General features: G+C 34.1%; 1 protein-coding gene across 1 annotated transcript in view; it reads right to left on the bottom strand.

Moving 5' to 3' along the window:
• Positions 1 to 22,440, bottom strand: part of LOC119077594 (zinc finger protein basonuclin-2) — a 160,152-nt gene that overhangs the window by 81,554 nt on the left and 56,158 nt on the right. The window lies entirely within an intron of this gene.

Raw genomic sequence — 22,440 nt, 5'->3', positions numbered from 1 at the left:
AATAAAATCGTTTTTTGAAAATTTATCACCCGATTTTCTCGTTGTCTGAACGACATTATCGTTGTCTCAACAATATTTATCGCGTAGAAATTTTCATTGCCGTGACAGTGTCTTTTCTCCCTTCTCCATCGTAAGCACATTTTTACACAACTACAACATTTGAGTATCACAGTTCGCAGAAACTATGTGGAAGGATTTTCATAAGGAGGATTTAAAATGTGTTGATCAAAGTTATCCTTTCAAAGCCGGAATAGTTTGGCTTTCAATTTTCCTATAAAACCTAATCCTCCGGCTTGAGAGATAAGTGTATTGTGCGTAAGCATTCAAAGACCATAAAAATAAATCTTTGTGTTTTGTTATGTTGTTTTGTAAACACTTGATAAGTTTCGGTGTCTTTTAGAAATACAATTTCATTCGATTGAAAGTATTTTCGAATTTTTAAAGGACATAAACATATCCTTTCAGAAAAAAGAATAAATTACCCCGCTAAATGTAACATAGACGTGTTAATAGCATTGTAATAAATTCATTCCGACGACGTTGTGACAATCAATTCAATAAAGCAGGTAACCAACGTCTTGGTATTTATTGAAGAAAGAAACATTGAATAATAAAAGGAGCGATTCAGGTTTTTCTCGTGTGTGTGTGTGTTGTGTCTATTCTTTAATTATAAATTCATGCAAGAAGACCGACACATCGGTTTTATTGTGTATTGTTCATTAATATATTATTATACTTTTATACATGTCGCAGTAAAAACTAGGTTCCATAATAGATGTAAAGATTTTTAAAAGAGCAATTTTACTTTTCAGCCGACTCATGATCACTAATGATTCCCAGCCATAATAATCATAAAATAATAAAAAGGGTTAAAGATTTCAATTTGACATATTTCGTATTTGGGAAGACGATTTTTTTCTCCTTCCTTTGGGGGTTATAAATATTATTAAGCTTATTTGTCAGTGCAAGCGGTGTCTTTTGATAATTTTCAATTTATTATATTTTGTACGAAAAAAAAAATCTTTTAAGATTCGAGGAGGTTGTTAGAGGATTTTTCTGTCTGAATATTGTTAAATTCGTTACAATGGGTTCGATGCAATTTATGCGTATTAATTATTGATGTTCCCATCAGCTGTAATGGCCGTGGAAACTTTTTGTTCTCTCAACGGATAGCTAAAAAGATATGCTAACAAGTCTCGATTCGAATCAAGCAATAGGAATAAAAAGATAGAAACATTGCAGTAGAGAAAATTTTATTTAAAAGTTCTAGTGGTGAACAATGTTCAATTAGAAGTGTTTTTGCCATTTCAAGACTACAAGATCCACATAATATATTCCGATATACAAGTGAAGTACTAGATGTCGATTTTGCCATGAATTCTAGAATCTGATACTTCAAATGATTATGCTTGGTCGACGGAGAAAAAAAAATCTTTGAATCTGAGTTTGTCTACTTTCTGTCGCTGTGATGCTATCTATCACAAAAACTAAGAGTAGTATCTGTCGAAAGCAAAGATTTGACTTGCTAAATTAGGTCCTACAGGCGACGAAAAGTGAATAACGCCATTATTCCTGATTTGGAAGTTGTCGTTGTCCACTTTTTAGACCCGTACGAAGTACTGGGGTCTTATGGGTTTACGCATACGTTTGTAACACGTCGAATTGGACTCCCTGAGTAAGGGGAAACCTATTGTGGTTGTCTAGAGATGCCAAATCCGCGAAAAAAAAATGTCCGTCTGTCCGTCTGTCCGTCTGTCTGCACGATAACTTGAGTAAAACGCATCCGATTTTGAAAATTCTTTTTTTTCCCGTTTGGTAATGTCAAAAGACAGGCTAAGTTCGAAGATGAGTGATTTTGGATCGACCCCTCCCGAGCTGTGGCCCAATAAGTGCTTTACGGTTTTTCGAAGATATCTCCGGACATTTAAACGTTAAACTTGTAAGTGATACGTCAAATAAAAGGTATTTACAATACCGATCGACAAAAAAAAAGTTTATGGAAATCGGATGACCGACTCGTGAGTTAGACCCCTTGGTGTGGAACAGGCACAGGGCGGCAAGCAGTTTTTGCTTGTAGGTCGGCCACATTTGAACATATTTCGTCTGTTTTAGCTTTATTAGATAGGTATTGACCGTACCAATCAGGGAAAAATTTTTTTATGAAATTATGTTCTCCGGAGCGTGAGCTAGGTCTCTTGGAGTGAGCTCTTATCTGGCTACTCGGAAGTACAGTGAACGTGGTGTATTTTGACAATATCTCGAGTAAATTTTGACCGAATTTCATGAATTTTTTTTTTGTTTGAAAGGTATTAACGAATGTAAAGCGTCGGTACTATTTCCGGTCTCCTAACAAAATGGCTGCCGGCGACCATATTGGATTTTAGTAAAATAGAAATATCTTGGGAAAAATGATACTTAGAGAGTTTCTGTTAACATGGAAATAATTTGTTATGTGTGTGGGGTTTCAGGGATTCCATATACGGACATCTATATATACCTATATACAGCTATATTGAGCTATATACAGGCATATAGAGCTATATAATAGCATATATTTATCTGTGAAATGTTTATTTATAGTGAAATATAGTTAAATATAGCGGTATATAGCTGTTTAAATAGGAATTTATGAAATTTGTCTTCGTACGGGGCTGTCCATATTGCCTCCGGCAATTTAGTTGTATATGATAACAAGGCAAAGAGTGGATAATGTAAGTGATTTTAAAGGGAGAATAGTTTTTCAGCAGAGAAGAAAATGAAGTAAGAGAAATGAAGAGTTTCACATTAAAGGCTTTTGATACGAATACGTGTTTCGTACGGGTCGGCGTTAGCTATGTTTTTTGATTAACAACAGAAGGACTAGATTTAAAACTTCTAACTTTTCTTAGATAAGCGATCACAACTCTAATACCATACTCTAAATATGATGATTATAATTAAAAACCGCTATAACCCCCAAATCGGGACACATGTCGATGTACACTCTTCTTGGAGTGTACGTTTTAGTTTGAAGTTAAATAAGCAAATTGGCGAAGGTGCTTATAGGAAACAATGACAAAGAGTCAATACCGTACTTTAGTTCTTAGGCCGGAAAATCGGTTAAAAATTGGCGTAACAATAATTCATTCTATATACACAATGTAATTTCAACCCATAGAAGGTTAAAAATTGAATTGCATGGGAAAAAATGCCATTGATGTACGTCGACTCATAAAAAAAGGTGGAATATCAGCAAATTCATGATATGTACAATTAAGGTCCGCATCCACCATTATACTTTTCTCAATCTGAAAACGTATAATGACATTTTTTTCATAAACAACATCCCTTTTAATGTGACGTTAAGTACAATATTCAACTTCCACCGTTTCCACCCTTCATTCAAATATTAATTTTTTTTTTCACTGAATTTTCGTATATAATTGACATCTCAAGCATACATTATTAATCTCGGGTTGTCCCTTGCATATTATTATAATCAATAGGACCATATATATGGTGTACACCATCATACCTACCTACGTAACAATTTATTCTTCCATTCAGAAAATCTCTCTCCGTTCACCCTTTATTTTTTTGCTATGAAAGGGTTTCATTTTTGTTTATATATTGTTTCTGCATTACATTATGGATATGGGCATGGACCCCATAATAAAATATTATTTAAAATATTGTATAAGCGCGGTGTACGCTCTTATTAGGGCCCATAACACATGTACTTAATTTTCAGTTAAGCAAATGACTGCTGTACGAACAGTACACAAATTATGTCTGTTTTTATTGAATCGGAAGCCATTTTTTTCTGATATTGCGAGCCTTTTACACTCCACGTCGTGATTGAAACTACAAATTTTCAGTTATGAACGATAATATTAAACAAAAATGCATATAATGGATTGTGTTTGTGATGATTGTGTGTGCACAAGTACTCAATATCCGATTTCAATTAAATAATTTGTGTACATTGGTAGAATGGATATGTTGTTGTTGGTATTGCAATATGACTATGTCGTAAATATAGTAAACATACCACTCTCAGCGTTATTAATTTGATTCCCATTAATTTAGAGGGAAGTCGAGAAGTTCCTAAGTATCCAGTGTGCAAAAGCTTTTGTTTTAAAATTGTATTCTCTTGAAACTAGAACTAAAAATTGAAATCCGAAAAAATTGAAGTGCACAAAGTCAACATTCGACGCAATTTCGATTGTAAACTTTGAGCTACTTACACTCTAATTTTTCACAAAAAGCTAAGGTTTTTGTTTATAGTATACAAACAATGCTTCAATGGCCAAACATTACGTAGTTTCATCGGTTTATTACTATTATTATGTGTTTGCAGAATTCATATTCTGAATGTTAAGTGTTTGCTAAGTCCTTTTTTTTGGTGAATTTTAATTAAAAACTCCCTTCGAAGCGAAGAGACATTGAAATATGCTTTTATAGTTGCAGACCACAGTTTCTATAAAAAAAACCTTTTCCAACGAATCGTTGCTATTCGTTGCACATTGGAACTGGAAATGTAGGGACGAAAAACAACAAAATCCTACTCCGCCCATTTTAATTTTAATGAAAAATAGATTTACGAAAAAGGCTTACGTGGACCTAATTTATTAGCGCATTATCTTACGAACTCAGATTAGCTGCAAAATTTATATAAACTTTAATATTTTGATTAATTAAATGATTTATAGGCTGCTGGTCAAGGTGAATGTTATGTTACGTACAGATCTTTCGTTTTAGATTTCAAAATATTTGGAGTTTGTTTTTTAAATGTCTCGAAATTGAATGAGATGCTGGTGGTATGTATGATATCCAAAGTTTTTTTTTGTCCTGCATTCCTATTAAAGGTTCGAAATTGTGTATTGGACATATCGATCGAATTCAATGTAGCTTTCAACAATATTCCATCGACTGAAAGTCATGGGTCAACGGATGATAAACACTTTAAAATGTTTGACACAAAATGTTCACTATTATATGATTGAAAATGCATGAATGAACTTTAAATGTACGAAAATGTTTGTCGCGCTATAGCAATTCCTTAACAACACAATAACTTGAAAAATTCTCTTCGGATTTACAAAAACTTTGTTTTTATTTGACGAGGAAAGAAATTCCTGATGTTAATTTCGAAGAAGGGGTTTGTCAGTGATACTCCTAAAATAATTTTGGCTCGACGCTAGATAACACGATTACTCGAGTAATTCTTACCGAATTTCTAAAAACGTTTTAATTCGACAAGGAAAGAAATTTGTTAATAAAAACTGTCGGAGTAATATCCTAGGATGCGAAAAGAGTTTTTTACGTTATTTCGTGGTAGTTGTTTCCAAAAAAATCAACGAATGTGAAGATTCCCCGGTAAAAAAAAAAAACGTATTTGAGACCCTTTTTGAGACCGAAACTTTTGTATGGCCGTGAGACTACGTATTTCGAGCCTTTGAGAATATTTGAGACCGAGAATTTATCGAAATAGTTCATCGGAGTTCATCCAAAATTCATGAGACGTCTCTCTTTAGACTCATTTGAGGATGTTCTAGTCTGACTGAGTGGTCTGCTTTCGGATTTGCTAGACGTAGTGAGACTGACTGAGTGGTCTGCTTTCGGATTTGCTAGACGTAGTGAGACTGACTGAGTGGTCTGCTTTCGGATTTGCTAGACGTAGTGAGACTGGATGAGTGGTCTGCTTTCGGATTTGCTAGACGTAGTGAGACTGGATGAGTGGTCTGGTCTCGGATTTGCTAGACGTAGTGAGACTGGATGAGTGGTCTGGTTTCGGATTTGCTAGACGTAGTGAGACTGGATGAGTGGTCTGGTTTCGGATTTGCTAGACGTAGTGAGACTGGATGAGTGGTCTGGTTTCGGATTTGCTAGACGTAGTGAGACTGGATGAGTGGTCTCATTTTGGATTTGTTAGACCTTGTGAGACTGGATGAGTGGTCTCCTTTTGGGTTTGTTAGACGTTGTGAGAATGGATGAGTGGTCTCATTTTGGATTTGTTAGACCTTGTGAGACTGGATGAGGATAAATGAGTGTCATAAAAAAAAAAACTTTTTCAGACTTCGAATTTTTGAGTTTTTTCTAGACCGTTTGAGACTTCTCTTTTTTCAGTTTTTTCTAGACCGTTTGAGACTTTTCATATTTGATTTCTTTTTAGAACTTTTTTCTTCGTTCGTTATTTATCGGAAGATTTTTTTTGTACTTCTATGTTGAGTTCACAGATGGCCACTACCCTTTACTTTTTTTATAATTCGCTAGACCAAACTGACTGAAATTGTAGAATCGTTAGTAATATTTGAATTTTTTTATTTTACCTTTTTTTGTTTGTAATGTTTTTTCCGGTCACCCATCCAAGTACTAACCGCGACGAATGATGCTTAACTTTCAATTTGGACGGCCGTCGACGTTCACGTGCTGCTAAATCAGATATATCTATTTGGAGTTCTAATTTTGAAGCGTTGTTACAATTTCCGAGGTCGGATGAGCAGTCTCATTGGCAGGCGGCTTGAGACCGAGTGAGTGGTATTTTTTGAAGAAAATAATTTCTTCAATTACTGAGACCGGTTCAGTGGTCTCATTTGAAGAAAATATTTTCTTCGATATCTGAGACCGAGTGAGTGGTCTTTTTGGAAGAAAATATTTTCTTCAATTACTGAGACCGGTTGAGTGGTCTCATTTGAAGAAAATATTTTCTTTGATATATGAGACCGGTTGAGTGGTCTCATTTGAAGAAAATATTTTCTTTGATAGCTGAGACCGAGTGAGTGGTCTTTTTGGAAGAAAATATTTTCTTCAATTACTGAGACCGGTAGAGTGGTCTCATTTGAAGAAATCATTTTTTCGATTTCTGAGACCGGTAGAGTGGTCTCATTTGAAGAAATCATTTTTTCGATTTCTGAGACCGGTTTAGTGGTCTCATTTGAAGAAATAATTTTTTCGATTTCTGAGACCGGTTCAGTGGTCTCATTTGAAGAAAATATTATCTTCGATTACTGAGACCGGTTCAGTGGTCTCATTTGAAGAAAATATTTTCTTTGATATCTGAGACCGGTTGAGTGGTCTCATTTGAAGAAAATATTTTCTTTGATATCTGAGACCGGTTGAGTGGTCTCATTTGAAGAAAATATTTTTTCGATTTCTGAGACCGGTTTAGTGGTCTCATTTGAAGAAATAATTTTTTCGATTTCTGAGACCGGTTCAGTGGTCTCATTTGAAGAAAATATTATCTTCGATTACTGAGACCGGTTCAGTGGTCTCATTTGAAGAAAATATTTTCTTCGATATCTGAGACCGGTTGAGTGGTCTCATTTGAAGAAAATATTTTCTTGCATTATGGATACTGTCTACACCCTCAAGATCAACAACACCAAAAATAAATGAAACTCATTATAATGAACAGTGTGATATGAAAAACTAAAACAGCTGAAATTGAATTTTCGATGGAAAATGTAATACCGCTCGGTTGCCAGAGCCTTTATGTTTTAAATCTCTAAACCATCCCAACACAATCATTAAATCTGGTACATACTTTTTTCAAAATCCAAAATCTATCACTTGAATATTTTCGTCATTTATGTTTTGCTATATAAGGAGAGAGCTGAGACACAAACACATTTATTTCATCAATTGAAATTTCCCGTCAAACTCCGATTTGAGAAACGGTTGCGTTTTGTCATTTGTTTCCGAGCTAATACGCATTTATCTTTTTTCGTTTTGTTGACGCAAAAAACGTCATTTTCGTACCTTTAGTGTACATTCGCATTTATCTTTTTTCATTTTGTTGACGCAAAAAGCGTCGTTTTCATACTTTTTTCGTTGTTTTGACCAATTCAATTTCCTTTGTTAATAAAACGTTTGATTTAATTTAAAACAGTTGTCTCACTGGATCTGCAGAACGAACCAAAAGAACGCAAAACCTCAACTATTCGGTTGCATTTATTTTTAAAATTAGCATTTTCTTCGAAAGAGACCACTCGACCGGTCTCAAAGAATTGAAAAAATATTTTCTTCGAAAGAGACCACTCGACCGGTCTCAAAGAATTGAAAAAATATTTTCTTCAAAAGAGACCACTCGACCGGTCTCAAAGAATTGAAAAAATATTTTCTTCAAAAGAGACCACTCGACCGGTCTCAAAGAATTTCCAAAAATATTTTCTTCAAAAGAGACCACTCGACCGGTCTCAAAGAATTGCCAAAAATATTTTCTTCAACAGAGACCACTCGACCGGTCTCAAAGCATTGAAAAAATATTTTCTTCAAAAGAGACCACTCGACCGGTCTCAAAGAATTGAAAAAATATTTTCTTCAAATGAGAACACTCAACCGGTCTCAGAAATCGGAAAAATTATTTCTTCAAATGAGACCACTCAACCGGTCTCAGATATCAAAGAAAATATTTTCTTCAAATGAGACCACTCAACCGGTCTCAGATATCAAAGAAAATATTTTCTTCAAATGAGACCACTCAACCGGTCTCAGATATCAAAGAAAATATTTTCTTCAAATGAGACCACTCAACCGGTCTCAGTAATTGAAGAAAATATTTTCTTCCAAAAAGACCACTCACTCGGTCTCAGATATCAAAGAAAATATTTTCTTCAAACAAGACCACTCAACCGGTCTCAGATATCAAAGAAAATATTTTCTTCAAACAAGACCACTCAACCGGTCTCAGATATCGAAGAAAATATTTTCTTCAAACGAGACCACTCATCCAGTTTCGCACAGTTCACCAATAAATGTTAGCAAAGAGACTACTTGTTTCGTCTCAAGCGATCTGAGTATATTACTGCAACGAGACGACTCATCCAGTCTCGCACAGTCTGGCGAAATAATATTCGAAAAGAGACTACTCGTTTGGTCTACGGTATTCTCATTTGTTCATCCGAAATGATTTTAGCAAAAACAAAAATATTTTGAGACCTAATTGAGAATTCCAGCAATTTTGAGACTGGAATTAGACCGTTGAGAATACGTATTTCATGGTCTCGTGAGACCGACATTTTCACTGGGGTTCGAAAATGTAGTTTATGAAAAAGCAGGTCAACAATTTCAAAAATTGTTGGAGAAATTCAGTGAGTCAACGGACCTGGCCCATCCAAAAGGTAGTAATGTAACAAAGTTTTCAGAAAGCTAATTTTAATGCAATTTACAATACTAACAAGGTAAAACGATTGCTCTTCTTACAATATCTGTTCGGTGAAATACGTCAAACTTTGCAATCACCAAAGGGAAAATTAATTTCAAGTTCTTTTAGTTGTAATCACTTTGTGCTACCCATTTAAAAGTTTCCTATTAAAACGAAATTCGTTGAACTATGAGAGAAAGAATATGATTAAACTTCTCAAACAGACCTTTACGATACTTGGTTTTAAGATAATTTCTATAAAAATATGACAAGACATATTGTAAGAAAAATGAGAACAGTAATATGGATGAGAAGATTGTAATAGTAGATTTCGGGCTTCTGTGCAACTTTTTATTTTACCAGGTGTTGCGTTTGCAGCTCGAACCGGAGGCGAGTTATTTTAATTTTCAAGCCTACCAAAAAAGGAAAATTGAACTGTGGAGGGCAGCATTATCGATTGAATGTAAATAAAACTTCGATAGAGATGAGCGAATCGCCCGTGCAGAATTAGCGAGCAAATGGGCAATTTTTTTTTAAATATGGGCGCATCATGAGAAATGTCAAAGAATGTGTGCACCCGCTAATTTCTTTTATTTTTACAGTTAAGGATATCCTCTTTGCTCCAAAGGTTAACGCGCTGCGCATTGAAGTCATAACTCCAATATCAGCCCAACAGCGAAAGAATGATAACTGAATAGAGACGATTGAATTCGTAGCTTTCATTATCACTCAGTCTTCTTTCCATTACTTCTCTAAAATTGATTCTGACAAAACTGAGTAGAAACTACGAATTATTAACGAATGAACTATCACACCAGCAGCCAGCAGAGCTTTCCCCAGTCCTCGCAATTCTCACATTTAGTGAAATGTGATAAAATGAACTATCGAATCAAAGATGTTTCGGTAATGGAAATTATTAATATCGAAAGTCTCCGATTGGAATGAAACCAACACTCCTCAGACGCTTTCTATACGTTCGTTGAGTAATTCTTTTAGAGAAAACGTTCTTTGTTTCATTGACTCATTAGGAAGTATTGATTTTATTGCCGATTCTTTCCTTATTGTCAGTCGACAAGAAGCAGCATACCCAAAGAAAATGCTGCAATTAAGTGATCCCATACAATTATCTTGTTAATTGCAACGAATTTCACACAAACACTAACACAGAGCTCAAAGAACTTATTTTAAATTGTCCATTACATGAACAATTTTAAAAATATTGCTTGGAAAATAGGAACGGATCGCTGAAAAAAATATTCGGATATCTGACAACATTTGGTGCATATGTTGATGTCTTGCAAAAATATACTCGAAATATTCGCTTGTTATCGGTATACCAGAACGGTAATCCGTAATACATTGTAATATTATACAATAACATCTAAAATGTGTGGTATGGGCTACTTAACAAAATCTCCATTTCCAAATTGATCAAAGCGCATCTGCTCAAATATACTTTTAAGTTTTTTTTTTTTATTTATAACATTACATCCAACCTACTCTTGTGTACAATGAATAGATTGCCTCTTCATATGAATAATATGCAATGCACATACCTAAAAAATAGTTTCAATACCGAAATACATATCGAACAATGCGATCACTCAGGTTGAAAATATGGTCTATCTATACACAGCATTATGTAATGCTATACGAGTGCATATATATATAGTAATATTAACCGCCCCTAATCAAAATGTTGAATAAGATTTTCAAGCCTGCAGATATTCTCATATAGTACAATAGATGCTCGTAATCTCTACATTATATTCAATCACAAATGCGTGTATAACCGAAACGAAGGTAGGCTATAACAAAATTGTGAATGAACATATCAAATGACAATGGGACGACATCGTTACATATATAATGTCAACGTGATGAGTGGTATAAATGGGACATATGACATGTGAAAAATTTGTCAACGCCATTAATGGCGTGTATAGCACTGAGTGTTCATTGGTAGAACAGATTTGTCCAATGGGATTTTAAACTTTAGTTGAAACTAAAAAAAAATAAAATTTAATCTTTTTCTATGGGACAACTGTAGTGGTTTTGTAATTCGTACAGATATGGAATAGGTGTGTCATTGAAATGTGAAAATGAAATAAAATTTGTTTTTTTGTATCTGTCCAAATCACAACGTAAAGCAATAAATAAGACTGTCAGTAAATGTCAGATGGAAAATAAACATTTTAATTCATTACACTCTAATGCTTGCGTCATTGATCATATCAACGAGAGACGAGACAGCATTTTGCTGTTTGTATTTGCCTGCGTTGTATTAGACAACAATCTTGTTTGAAATGAATAATTATTGAGTTACACACGAAAACCAACAGCATCACGCATTGAAATACTATCAAGAAAATTCGATGATTTTGTGGTTACACTGTTGGTACTGTTGGCTATAATAATTCGCACGATATTGACTACATATCAATACTAATTCAAATTCATCATTCAACATCGAAATTTTCGGTTTAGAAAAATAAATTTCGTTTCATTGTCTGAATTCACTAGATGACAAGATAAATTTAATTGAAATTTTTGTTCTTATTTTATTACAAAATGTTCAGTTGCTTGTGGCAATTCACACAAAGCCATTCGAATGTTTTGAGTGGGAACAACTAAAACGACTTTTTTTCTCGATAACTTCTGGTTTGCTCTTGTATCATTTGTTCGCTGTTTACTTATCCGAATCGATTGTTGTTCTACAATTCTACGCTTACGGTTCTCTTCGAAAGATTATATCACGTCACATCGCTTTTCGCTTTCAAAATATTATTTTACTACCTGCCCAATGCGAGCGTTGACCATTACATAGCAATTTCCTCCCTGCGGAAATCATCCATTACATTTTCACAATTTTCAGTTAATTTTAATTTTATTTTTCAATGTCCTATGTGGATGCTGCTACGTGCTTCATTACTTCGGAAACAACTTTGTGATACTCGCAAACTCACTTGTTTGTTTTTAAGCAACTTGCTTCGGTAACTGTCTTTTCAACAAGTCTAGAGTTTGTATATCCGAAAGCAAGCTTGTTACTATAAAATACTCCTATATGAAACTTGCATGTAAATGATGTGTTTGCATTAGAATTACTTGAAAGAACCAGTCTGTACCGTTACAAGGATAGTGCAAGGGGGTTCTCCATTTAACTGGTAATATTTTTTTCAGAAAAATTCCACCTAAAATGCCTATCTCACGAAGTCTGGCCACGGAATTCTGTATTTTATTTCGTTAACTTTTCAGAAAAATCATAAATTAGACACTGCGAAAAGCTGAAACTATGATCCTCAATCGATGTACGTTTGACCACTGTTTCGATCTGTGAGAAACTTAAATATGTCTTTGACATGTTGCATTAATATGCAGTTCAAGAATACCATTTCTCATCAGGCCATAGCGACAGTGGCAAAGAAATTACCAAACTACGAGAGGTAGTCATAACTTTATACACGCTATTTTTCAGTGAATCATTAGCTAAATGAAGAAATAAAATTCTTCAAAACGCCTCATCACTAAAAAGCTTACACTTCACGTGCTGGAGTACTGTAGCTATAGCCACAACAGAGCAACACATACTGCGAAGAAAAGCACATCAGAATGATCCTTAAATAAGGTGTCGGAGTTTTGGTAACAAAAAACATGTGCAAGATCTCCGTTTACGTAAATAGCTTTGTAACATTACGATTTCTCGTAAAAGCAATTTAAACAAAAGAAGTAAAAGAGTTCATCATTGATGGTTGATTGAACATCCAATGGAAACGTTAAGACTTGAAATATAATCATCTTAGCATTAGTTTTTTGATGAGTTGGAAAGAAGTAGTGTTACTGAAGTACTTCTGTCTCACAAATCTTGCAAACGTTATACGGTTGGCTACTGCTACTGTAGTTGCAGAACTAGTCTTATAGTGTGCAAATCGGTATAGTGTTCGATGGAGCACTGTGTATCGAGTACCACTTTCGCCATGGGGTCTGATGATAAGTGGTATTTTTGAACTGCATATTAATGCAAAACGTCGAAAGATTTATTTAATTTTCTCACAGATCGAAACGGTGGTCGACTGTCTTTTCAAATCAGACAACAGTCCTTTTGATTAAAAACAAAAAATCTTATTCAGAGCCGTTCAATCGTGTATCAGTTGTATTCATCGAACGATAACACATTCGAAGTCGCAGAATTGAGGAGTAGTATTCGGGTGATCTATTCAGTGTACATCGTCTATGTGAATGAGTACGTTTTATCGACGCATCCATTTTCCTATTGAACAATAACAAAATGTACATTCCCCGAAGAAATGGAAGGTATTATTGCATTCTTTCATCATTGGAAAACGTTGGCTAAATCCATATGAAAAAATTGCTCAATATTTATTTTTGAAATTATTTTCAATACTTCACGCTTGAAAAATCATACAAATGTTACACATAAATTCCCTGTTTAAAGCACAATATTCAACAAATATTATACGTTGGTCTTAAATGCAATGATTGGAGGGTTTTCTGTTTTTACATCCTTTTAAGGATTCATCAAAGTGTGCACAAATTTGTTTTATGACAATGCATTTTTTGGGAACTTTTTTTTCCTCATTTTATTTTTCATTAAAATATATTGCGTCTGTTGGGTCAATATATGATTGTTATGAATCTGACAAGGATCTTCAAAATAGAAAAGATAAAAGATTTTTTATCCTCCGTATTTTTTGTGAATAAAACGTTAACGGCGCTATGGCAAAGGTAAACGGCGTAACGAGTGAGATAATAATCTGAAATTGAAGTTTGTGGATCTCATTCGCAAAGGGAATAACTTGAAAATATGTTAAGTTATACCAGTTCATCATTTCTCTTACTCATTTACCATTTATATGCTTACAAACTACATCCAACTCGAAAAATATTATTCTACGAAAATTAGAGTTTTTGTGTGAATTTTGTTGATCCGAGGCGAAGCCGAGACTTTTTTTTTGAAAGGTAAATAATGAACACAACAAACACAAAAGTTGTTTTTATTATTTTGGTCGAGGACAGTGAGCAACACAAGGACTTGAGACCATAACATCTGTCTTTCTTAAGTGTCCAACACTTTTAATTTTTATCTTGAGTTTTGTAATAGATTTTACATGATGGGGGCGTCGAAAGCCGTGCTTCAAATGTACGACATTCGACGCATCTGATAGTCATTTTCCTTTTCCATGCTGAAAGGCCTTTTTTAGTGAATGAGATGTTTCCAGCACGAGCAAGATATAGACAATGTTTTCCCTAAACAACGGCAGAAATACGCGACGAAGTCGCTATATTTTTCAAAACTAGTTACAGTCAAAGGCAGTCAATTTTCAGCATAAATTTGCTTCAGCTGTTTTTCAGCTGATCCACACATACAATCAAAACTGGTTTTCCTTGTTCATACGGTTGAAGCTGCTACACGCACGCGCATGATAGTGGTAAAACCGTATAAAGACGTATAAACGGTTGTGATTGTTTGTATGGATCAGCTGAAGCTAATTTATGCTGAAAATTGACTGCCTTTGACTGTAGGAAAAGTTTTTAAAAAGTGGTTCGTTAGTGGTTCGTGAGCTAGTGTCTCAATTTTGAAAAAGAAGACATTTCGGCATCAAAAAAGAGGACAAAAAGAGGACGCCTTGATATTCAAAAAAGAGGACGAAAAGTGAATTTCTGACACGGAATTACAGCAACTGTACATGCTGTTTGTAAAACTATTGTGTAATTTACACCAGTTCATGGTAAAAACAAAAAATTCTGTGTGCATTGAAATCTTCCTGATATTCTTTTGGATTCCTTCTCAGTGATAACATCCACTCCATATTACCTGAATACAGACTTCGTTTTACCTTATCCTTGCGTGATCTTTGGTATCTCACACAACGCTACGCTGTTCTTGTAAAATGACTAACTTTTATTTTAATGTATGAAAAAATGAGGTGCTAAAGAATGCGAGCGGAGCGAGCGAATTTTTTTTTTTTTGTGATGAAGATTTTGTTGTATTACCGTTCAGAGATTCTCTGACAGATAAGATTATTAGTTAATCCGCGCAGCGAAAATTTTTCGTTCTTTAGGTATGAGCTGCAACAAATTTACTTAAATAGGAAGAAGAGCGGAAAAAAAGAGGACAAAGACGACGTCTTCTTCAAAAAGTTATGTTCCTAGAATTTTAGTAAAAAAGAATAACGAGATGAAAAAAGAGGACATGTCCTCTAAAAAGAGGATGAATGGGAACCCTACTTAGAGTGAGGTAGATACTGATGGGACCGAGGTGTTTTTCACACACAAATCAAGTAAATTTTAACCGATTCTCATCTCTTTCAAGGGTATTGACGATACCAACTAGGGAAAAAAGTTTATAAAAATCGGGTCAATGTGTCCTCAGCTAGGACACTTGGAGCAAGGTACTATGGCTGGTCATGACTCTTAAGTAATATGCAACTAAAATCAGTTATAGTCTTATGTCTTATGTACATACACAAATTTTTTTTATTCTAAAATCGGTTCACGGATTGAGCGAAGGTAAGGCTGTTCAGCTGTACAATAAAAGTATTAATTTTTGTCTCTGTCTCGAGTGATCTTATGAACTTTTATGGAAAATTATAACGTCCACTATTCGTACGGGTCTTATGTTTCTAATTAAATTTATCGACGAAAAACTAGTTTTCTGGTCAAAAACTTGATCAAGCACCGATTTTATTTGCTTTCACCATTGTACTCAATAATAACCGTGTAACTATTGAAACGTACTTGTTAGCATCGACAACAACCTCATACAAAATATCATCCACTCCATTAAAAAGCCAACAATATTTCATATTGTTCCATTATACTGGTAAACCGGGAGCATTTCTACCATCGGCATATATTACTTACCGAAAACATTTTTAATTGGTTAATTAAATAAATATATACCACTGGCATAACAATCAATATAACAGCCATCGATCTAATTAATGTATAATTTCGTTCTATTATTTTCAAAAGTTGAACCGTTTGATTGAATATTATTTTGATAAAATAATTATCCAAGATCGAAATAATATGAGAAAAATTCTCACGATTCCCATCAAATCTAATGGTTCTACATGATCGGTATACGTAAAATTTACGAAGGCAGACATAAAAAAAGCGAATTCATCATTATCACTTATATATGAGTTCTCACCTTAACTACAGATGAACAACAAAAGAAATCCACTTGTTCGGGATTTTTATAGGCCCTGCTACATATGGATGACAAATGATGTTTGAGTCCTTTTTTTAGACAAAAAAAAAATTGGGTTCACGACGTATCCTTTTTAAGTTTTTTGAAAATAAAACACAGCTCTTTGTATCAATCATTATTTATCATTCGTCACGCGTGGCAGTTTCTTTTCTATTGTTATGGAGTTTTGAGTATAATTAAGGACTTTGGATTTTGTCAGATTTTCACATTTCGTAGTGAAGTGAGTGTGATACGAACACTCAATACATATTTGATGGACTCAGTTGTACGTTTAAAACTTCAGTACACAATAAACGGTTTGCATAAGTGGGAAATGGGTATTGTTGTGTCCAAATTATTGTTAAGTTTAAAATTTTAGATTACAGTTACTTCATTCTATAAAAAAACACATTTGACAGTTTTGTAAGAGTTTTAAAGGGCCTCGCGCACAATGAGAGTGACATAGACCCGATATTAAAATTGACATAAGAATTGACAGATAAACTGTCACATAAATATTGCGAATGGGAATGTTGAGTCATATGAAATATTGGCTATATTGTCAAGGTGATCAATTGTGTATGATTGTGCCACGGTCATAAAGGTCATCGATGGTCCCAGTCTAAGTCGTGTTTCCAGTCTATGATATTTAGGCGCAAAATTCAAATACGCCTCAGCGAATTCAAATTTTGCGCCAAAATTTCATAGACTGTCAACGTTGATGATTTTTAAAACTCTGATAAATCTAAAATTGTGTTTTTTAAAGATCACATGCATGATAGAAGCCTTGTCTATTCGTATTCATATGAATCGTTTCAAATATCAATAAAATCACTTTAACGTCGTTGATATTTATAAAGCCGCCAACAAAGTCTCCATGCTTACGTTCAATAACATTTGATTAATTCATTAATCACATTTGCGCCCTTAAATCTATAAACCCAATTCCATTTATCGGCTGACATCTATTCATCGGCAAAATGCAAACAAATTGAACTCGATGCTCGCAAATCTATATAGCAAAAGTTGATGGTGAATCAACAGAACGTAAAAAAAAATTAAAAATCTGTGAAACATGCGTGGATGCAGCATACTTCATAATGTGTTTCAATGATTAAACATCGTACTCTTGTTTATCCATTCAGCATAACTAAAACCGTTATTGCTTCTATGTATGGACAGCGATTTAATGAACATACCCCCACAATCATCACATTATTAACATGTGCACACATGCAGTTTGTTGGTTTAATTAGCAAAGTAACATTTTCTACTCGTTTCCGATTTGATGGACTTATACTTTAATATGCGGTTTTGATGAATGAATGCAGCTCTACGATTTACCTGGTACACACACGGTGAGCGCAATGTTTACGCACGCCTGGATTATGTCATAGTTATGATTTTCAACATGTTGATGGATGAATTATGATGGTCAGTGAAATGGGATTTTATAACTTTCGACGAATCAACATAGATTTACAGCGAAAGGCGTTGTTGCGACAAGACTGAATTGTAAAATGCAATTTTCCAATTACATCGAAGCGAGAAGCGCTAAGAAAGTAAGAAACGTAATTTTTTTTAGATGGATTGGCCAGTTTGATTATTTTTTTTATGTGGCTCTTGTCTTTAAATATATGGCAAAATGAGTTAAATAACCTAACCAGTTACAATGTCAGTCATATCGCTCACGAAAAAAAACAACAAACCATTTCGAAATTGTATAAGACAACGATTTTCTTTTATTTACATCTGTTAAGATGATTGAGCGATAAGACTATATAAGATGTAAAACAGCGTGGTCACGAGACAAATTCTGTTGAAAAAACGAGCTACGAATGAAAAAAAAATCGTTCAAATGTCATTTTACGTCTTTCATCTCTTGCAACGACGACTGAAACGACTGACTAAATCTAAGACTTCTTTATGAAAAGAACATTGAAATCTGATAACGCGTACAATAACCTCCAATCTTTCATACTCGAGGGGAAAAAATGGTATTAAAGTGACAAGATATTATAACAATATATTCCATTCATACATGAATCCCACATGCATTCAAATTGACTTTTATGTGCTGTTGTTCGCTTACGTTTAATGTACAAACCGAGAAATATGATATGGAGACAGATTAACCCGATAAGTGTGTCTGAATTAAATTTATTTAAAAAGTTTAAAAGAGAATAAGCCAATAGGAATGGAATGCCCGCACGAATTCATTATTTAAGTTCTGAACGGAACAGTGAAATTAGGAAAGTTATTCGCAAAATTTCCACAGTTTCCAATAATTTCTTACTCAATTTTGCCATTTTCCTGTTCAAATTCGGAAGTTCGTATAATATAACCAAACAGAAACATCATTTTACGAAAAGTTTCTTTATATCTGTCGATTGAGTTTGGTCAAAAATCTTTTACTTCTTTAGTTTTAACACATATTTTACTAGAAATCACAAGCAAGAGCTCCCAAGCGATGATGCACGATTAACTAGATCTTATTGTTTTGCCAAACCGATATTTTAAAACAAATGAAGTAATAGATTTTGCATGAATTTTGCAGTAGTAAAAGATTTATTGATAAAACTTCTAACTTTCCAACTCAAGGATTCATAGCTCCCAAAGATTCGTAACGCTAACTGTCAAGATTCGTAACTGAGTTAGCAAAATTAGAACATAGAAAGCTTTGAGATATAATGTTGAAATAGTTATCTACATGACAAGAAAACTGAAAGGTAGAGTTTTCGTGTGAAGTTTGTTGATTCGAGGCGAAGCCAAGACTATTCATTTTTATGAGTTTTGTAACGGATTTTCCTAAATACTAAAAGCGTCGCAGGTAGTGCTTCAAACACGAAAAGTATGGTTCTCTACGCATGTATCAACCAGCAAAAATACGTACCTGGCTTTTAACACTAAAGTTGGGTAAATTTCCATTTCGTTTCCAATGAATAGCTACTTTTGGTACCCCGATGGAGATGTTAGGAGAATATTTTTTCATGTAAGTTTCAACGAATCATCTTAATCTCGGGTAGCTTGGATTAATTGATTTAAATTTAATATTCAATATCAGCATTGTTAGATGTAGGCTCGGATGCAAACCGTGTTCTGAGAATCTTCATTAAATATGTGCTCACCAATAGAGTTTTGAGTTTAAATTTTATCGATTCTCACAAGAAGAGTATCGTCGAACAATACTTAATGCTAATAACACTTAAGCTAATTTCATCTTCATACTACATAATTCCGGGCAATTAGCCTTATGGTGCATGTATCCGAATACCTTTGTTACACATCAACACAACCAATATCGTATAGGAAACTCACTCATATTTTACAACAATTTTCTGGTTAAAAAGAAAACCGTATTCTCTGCGTCTATTTCCAGATCCGATAACATAAACAATTTATTCTGTAAAGAGTGCATGCGCCATTTGACACTATCGCCGATATATAGAATTTGTGACATGCGTGTTTACAATTATTGACGACCAAGTGTATGTTTGTTCTATGCTATTTTTGTCGAATAACATATACAAATTGGAGTTAGAATGTTTGGAACTATTTGTCTTTTGTGTTTTGTTTACTTGCCAGATTCTTCTTCTTTTTTTGTTGTATTGAGTAATATTATAGTTTCAAATCACTATAAAAATATATACTTTTTATGTCACGCATATCCGGAACAAAGAAAATCCAAAAACTAAGAAAAATATACGAATTTCAATGGAATACCATAATTATAGTATCCGTGATCACATGTCTAGTGCATGGACATTAAACACTCTTTTCGAACGCTAACTGTAATCAACATATATTCGTTACAATTACATCAAGAAGAAATGAATTGGTTAGAGTAATTTCGAACGTAGGAGGTAGGAGTAGATAGCTTCGACACATCGATTTAATAATTTTCCGCGAAGTTAGGAAATCAGACAAACCATTAACAAATCATTTAAAAAAACTGAACGAGTTGATAAAATTCGATCTCCTCTTGATAGATTGCGAAAACACCTATGAGGTGACGGTAAAATGGATAACAAATGCAAAAGGAAAGGCAAAGTTTTCATCTGTTATCGATAACGTGTTGTGTTGCGTCGACCTTTATAGCCATACGTTTGTTGTACGAAATGAAGTAATAGATTTTGAAGGAATCAATAGACAATAGTTGCAACTAAACGACGGAAATAACAGATTTACTGATTATTCGACAAGAAGGTTGGCCTGTAGAATAGCACACATTTGTTTCATTGTTCTTCATTCGCTGCAGGTTTTTTGTGCAGGACAAATGTAAAAACAGAGAGTTGATAACAGATGGCGTTGCTCTGTTACATTTTTCTCTTAGTTTTCGAACATCGCTGCCCTAGTGGCTATTTTCAAAATTTACTGTGTCAGTACTTTCTTCGTTAAGGCACTTTGATTGGTACAATTATTTTCCGCTTAGCGTCCCACCCTTCAATGAAAATAGCCAAATGGCGATTTACATGTGTAGAAGAAAGAGTTACTTTCTATATATCGCACCCTCTGTTCTAAATCACCTTTTTTATAGAATTCGGCGACAATTGTTTGTTGTGTGGAATACACTTCTGTTCGATATTCAAATAATTCAAAAAAGAAAGTAGTGTCATCTATTGAATGTGAAAATCACAAATGCCAATATACGATTGCCGTACGTGAATGGTTACCTGTATGCGGTTAGATTGTTTATCTAGCTGTAACGTTCAGTCGATCATTCAATTTTAATTTTATCACATAAACTTCAATAACGGATGAAAATGCCAGCATAATACTCATAGTCCTAAATTACGTTTTATTGATATGATGTGTGTGCCCACGACTAAACTCGATATTGTATGGGCAATTGTGAAATATATTAACGTTATTGAACTGATAGCAAATGTAAAGATAAAATATTGAATTTTTTTTTATGTTTCTCTTTCTCGAAAAAGACCATTGTTATGGACAACGCCTACCAAAGACGACTATCACAAGATAAGTGTGGCATTTATCTGAACAATGATACCCAGCGGCATACGTTTTATAATGTTAATGTTATTACAACAAAAAAGTAATGGAGAATTTTCTTTTTTCGTTCGGTTTTTTTGTGTATATTTTTCCTTTTATTTTAAATAACTCTGATTTGAATGCATTAAAACGGCATTTTGTATTTTGAGGGCGAAAAAAGTACGGCTAATATGGAATAAGATCACGCGAAATTTATATTACTGTACTGTAGTTTTGACCAAATAATTGGAGGGATTGGTTTCTATTGTATTTGAAACAAAGGAGAGGTCGGGATGGTCACAGATATATTACGTTTTATTACAACATTTTATTAGAAAGATATTTAAATTATTAATAAAACTTTTAAAAACCAGAAAGAAATCCTCTGTAGAACCTTCTGTTTGTTCAAATCCAATAGGAAAATATGCCGGCTGCAAACCGTTAATTATATGGTAGAAGGCGGACGCTTGATACTTTATTCGTTCCATACGGTACATAAAACTAAGATACGAAAATATGTTACTATTACCTTTCCATCTGTTAATCAATTTCTTCGCCTAAACTGTAATTTATTGATAATCCAGATGTTTTTGACTGAAAATGTTTATTGACTTTTGAACTCTCGGCAAAGCAAGGGCGCATCCTCAGTGAAGGTGTGTTGTGTAATAGAGCTTCTCAGAGGTGAGGGTGACTGAAGTTGCAGAAAATGATTTGGTAAAGACTTTGAAAAGGATGGTTGCTGTTTATTAAACACTGTTAAAGACCCTTTATTTTCATTTGTTCCCCAAATGGTTCTGATAAATATGTAAATAGAGAAAGTGTACATGTACAATTATAGCGAGTTATAAGAAAAATGAACATCAATGATTTAACATCATTACGAATAGATTGTGGGAATTGTTTTCGTCACACCCGCAAAAATCAGCTATGTCACTACCACCGAGTCGATCTTTTGAGCACCAAAATTTAATAGAAAACAGATTAAGGCTAGCTCGCTTAGTATGTGTATATTACGTTGGTGGAAGCACGGGTTTTCGGGGGATATAATATACCAATGTTTGTGTGCCAATTTGTAAAAAGAAAAAAAATCAAAAGTCAAAGTCACTGCCGA

Source organism: Bradysia coprophila, unplaced genomic scaffold (genome assembly GCF_014529535.1).
Source record: "Bradysia coprophila strain Holo2 unplaced genomic scaffold, BU_Bcop_v1 contig_24, whole genome shotgun sequence".
NCBI lineage: Eukaryota > Metazoa > Arthropoda > Insecta > Diptera > Sciaridae > Bradysia > Bradysia coprophila.
The sequence above is the reverse complement of the archived record's forward strand: the minus strand, read 5'-3'. Positions and strand labels throughout refer to the sequence as shown.